Here is a 4,375-nt window from a genome sequence, read left to right on the forward strand (position 1 = left end):
TTGCTGGGGCAGATGTGGTGAAAGCAACAATAGTGAAATTTCAACAAGGCATGGCCAGGATCTTCTTCTGCTTCCCAACTCAAGCTCTGTGTCTAATGCCAAATAATTTACCATTACCATCAAACAACGAATACATCTAATGAATTGGCGTCATTGTTTGGGTTTAAGTTTACAGCATTATGATTTAGAAAAGTTTGACGTTGACGTGAGTACTACAACTACAGTTGAACTTCTTATCTTCTCTTGCACTTAGTTTCCAGTCCCCAAAACCATTGTTTTTTGTTTCAGTTTAGCAGTTGCAATATTGTTTTGGGTCAGTCGTGTAATGTACTGTACTTAATACTTATACTGCCCCCACATTGTCTATCTATCACGGAAATGACTACCTCTTTCTTTTTGTCTCAAAATGCTACTGGCAGGGTCTGTCTACTACTACTATCACAGAAGTTCAGAACCACAGATTCTTCTCCATTGTCTTGGGAAACAAATGCAGCCCTTGCAGTGCCACACTTCATCATCAATCATCATCAGCAATCACAGGTAAGATAAGTTTGCTGTGAGGTGTATAACGCAAGACAGACTGGTAGTTCTTCTAATACTACAAATATAACTCGTGAGGGTTGACCGCATCTATCTGTCTGCATGTTAAAGATGTGGCCAATATATTTTTTTCTTCGAAAGCACTGTCCGCTGACCTGCATGGCCAATTTAACCTTGCGATGTTGCACAACGTACATTATTTGGTGAAACAGTCCCCCCTCGACCCCACCAACAAACACAAATGAACTTCAAATGTTTTCTTTTGAAAATAACTTTGTCTAATTTATTTTACCATAATATAAAGAAAGATGATACAAAAATAAAATATATATGAAATCTTACCCCACAGCTGTCCCTACCCTCCCCTAACCCCAACCAAATTTCCAAGTTCAATGTAAACCCCAACACCCAATTCCCACCCACCAACAAAAGGATTGAAAAAGGGGCAAACAAACAGGGTCCATCTCAAAGCCGGCGGGCTTTCAAGTGTTTGTCCACAATGAGCTTCACCCGCTCCTCTATTTCATCCTCGAGCCTCGCTACCCGGAGGAGAATCTTTTTTTGAAATTCAGCGCACCTACATTGGCATGCATGTTGTGGGGGGGCGGCCGATGATGAAAAAAGCCGGCGGCGGGCGGCTGCCTGACCACGGCGATGTACTCCTGCAGGCTTGGGGGCCGGGGCATTGGAAGAGGCAGCAGCTGCTGCCGCTGCCTCCTCCTCCTCCTCCTCCTCCTCCTCGGCCTGAGCCACCAGCCGGCGGTAGGCCTCAACGATGGCCTGCAGTTTCCGCTGCCGGGCCCGGACTGCCAACTCCGTTCTTGTTGGTTTTGAAGGAGTAACTATAAAGAAAGAGACAGAATTGTTGTAATCCAAAATCCCAGCAAATCAAGAACACAAAATTTATTCAACACATAGTGGCACAGTAGCACTAGCAAGCAAGCTGAGTACAAAAAATTGTGTTGCATCTATCTTGAACATTCTACGGCCTATATAATTAATTTGTTGGACTTTTTGGCACGGCATTATGCCTGCCCTAGTAGCATGGGTGTACTTCAATGGTCACACACATACGAACACCTGTCTTTTTCATATCTCATTTTATATCATATACTCTGCTTCCGGGAACAGTCTCAAACTAACATTAATTAACAGGGGGCAGCTAGTAGTAAATGTCTAGTAGAGACTATCATTCTTTATATCGCGCAACAAACCTTAGGTGGTTTGTGTTTCACCAGCAACGACCCATGCATCCAGTCGTCCCCTCCTTCCCTTGCCTTTGGGTTTGACCAAAACACCGCTGCTGAGACTATCCTACCCACCGATATTGGGTGTGTCTCCCAACCACGCAGGCAGCTGTGTTTTCCCCTTTCCATGCTTCCACAACAACCCATGCATCCGACTGCTATCAGCCACCTGCATTGCTGATTCCAAAGTATCCTTCTATATTAGATGATTGGTGCTTTTTCCTTGCTCCTTTCATCATACTTAAAATCGATCTCCTTAGTGTTGTTAATCCATCACGGTCATGTTGTGGATAAGACTTTTAGTCTGCCACCAACCTTTCACAGCTGAGTTGTAGTCAGATAGAAGAGGCCTGTTATTTTATCAATTCTCGCCGGTGGTAATGCTAAGCATTGTAAATTTGGTAATGACAAATAAAGGTGGCGTCATACTCATATATTGTCCAGTAGAACTTCAAGTTCATTATAAATCTCAGAGTACAGTGAGGAAGTTTTCCCCTCCCACCAAGTAATGCGGATCACTATTGAATGTAACTTACCATCGCCCACCGCTGTTGGATCCTCCCCCACTGCTGCTGGTGCTGGTGTAGGTGCCTCTGGTCCTGTCCCCTCCGGGATCGCCTCTGCTGACGCTGCGCCGCTGTCCCCGTCGGCACTGGTGGATGGTACCGGTTCTGCACCTATAAAAATAAGTACACCTTTTTAGATGGATGCACAGCCCCCATTGTACTTGTTCACCAAGAATGGAGTTCTGCAAAACAGTTAAGTACAACGCTACGTAATCAGTAGTAGTCCACATTGCATAGTACAGCAGAGTCACTACACATATTAGCATTCATTTGTTATGGTATGGTACCCAAGCTCATCTCATCTCTACTGCTACTCTAGTCCTTGGAAATTTGAACTGAACCATGTAACCTTTGTACATCAATGTATACAGTTTTGCGCATGCTACCTCGCAGCTTGTTGCGCAGTACGAGAAGACGCCTTTGAGGCCACATGATTGTTCAATGCATACACCTGAAGAGGTTGGAAAATAAAAAGGCCCGTATTTACTTTTTGTATGTTGATTGTGGAATCGAGTTTGCTTACAGGTTACACCTTTTTTTTAGCATGACTGCAAAAAACTTGCATAAATGTATTTCATACTGTCTAACGTGCACCACTTTTGTCATTATTTTTCGGCAGATGAGAAGATTTCCTTCTACGAAGCAGAGATTTCCAGAGCTTACCAAAAAGAGGCATATGTACCAGTATACGTTCAATGGTGAGGGGTCTCCGACATTTCCCACATTTCCCTATCGTGCACTATTAGCTGTACAAATGTAGATTACTTTATTCAGCCTTTTTTAACTCTGGATTTTTTCTGGTGGGCCCCTTGACGTATTTCACGGAACAACTTAAAAACATTGATGTTACTTACTTACTTCTAACAAAATAAAGCTTTTGAAGTACCACATTGACTCTGAAGGATATTTACAGTGTCTGTTGTCTTGTAGACTTACACGAGTGAGTGAGCAAAAGGGGGTTGCTTAGGTTATGGATTGTGTAATAAAAGCATTGGGCATCTTGGTATTGGGGTTCAGGAGTGGGATAATTGAATAATTGACCAATGACTGAGCCCATATAGGTTGTCGTTCAGTGAATTGTGGGTTCCTCAGAGTTCTGTGACTGAGGTGTAAGTAAGGTCCAACCTGCCTATCACCAACATCCAATTTTCTGGTGCATACATAGTTATGTATGTGACTGCATAGAAGAATACCCACAAGAGTAGTAGTGGTATACTAACGTTTACAAAATACTAGACCAACATCTGGATGCATACTTGGTTGGTGTCAATTGGCAAAGCAGAGACATTACAGAGGAAAAAGCATACGACAGGAGTGGACCCTGTGCCTACAGCTATTCTATACACAGATTTTTTAAAAAGATTAATACCTTAACTAAAGAGTGGGCAACAGGGCAAACTTACCTACAGACAGTCTAATACTAGTAGTAGCACAGAGAGTCATAGCAGAGGCTCTTTGAAGGAACAGAAAGGCAGGGACAGATACCCAAAATTTTGAAAACATAATGAAAATCAAAAAAGCATTTGTCAAAATTTATTTAGGAAGGAAATGTCATTAATCGGTTGGAAAAAAAGCTCCGTTAGAAAGTTAGGGAAATATCATTGTTCCAAAAGAAAGCACTGTTGGACTTACTGGGGACAGCAGCAGGATCCTCAGTAGAGGAGCTCTGTGCCTGTGGTTCACCCGCCGACTCGGTCCCAGCCTTCTGCTTGCCCCTGGGTTCTGTGGTTCATGTAAGAAATAATAAAGAAAGAGAAAAACATTGAGTGCTGTGAAACATAGTCATCATTTCAAAAACCACTGCTAGAACATTAAAAGAAACAAACATTGATCTACCAAATGACTACTGCCTTGCAGGATTCACTGACTGTATACTTGGAGAAAACAAATCAAATGTTCCATAAACATTCTGATTGCAGATTACTAAGTAACACAGAGGCAGTAACACCTGAACAACACCACCGATTCAAGAATGGGGTAATCAATTATCTGTAAGTAGGCATTTATTTTTTATTTTTCCCA

At 42.5% G+C, this 4,375-nt stretch overlaps 1 long non-coding RNA gene across 1 annotated transcript; it reads right to left on the reverse strand.

The window, feature by feature from the left end:
- Positions 1-1,263: 1,263 nt before the first annotated feature.
- On the reverse strand, positions 1,264-4,157 carry LOC144770310 (uncharacterized). The gene is made up of 3 exons (XR_013598863.1): positions 3,986-4,157; positions 2,324-2,464; positions 1,264-1,382 (listed from the first exon to the last, which is right to left on the reverse strand). It is a non-coding gene; the product is annotated as an uncharacterized LOC144770310 (long non-coding RNA).
- Between the last annotated feature and the right edge of the window lie 218 nt (positions 4,158-4,375).

Source organism: Lissotriton helveticus, chromosome 1_1, assembly GCF_964261635.1.
Source record: "Lissotriton helveticus chromosome 1_1, aLisHel1.1, whole genome shotgun sequence".
NCBI lineage: Eukaryota > Metazoa > Chordata > Amphibia > Caudata > Salamandridae > Lissotriton > Lissotriton helveticus.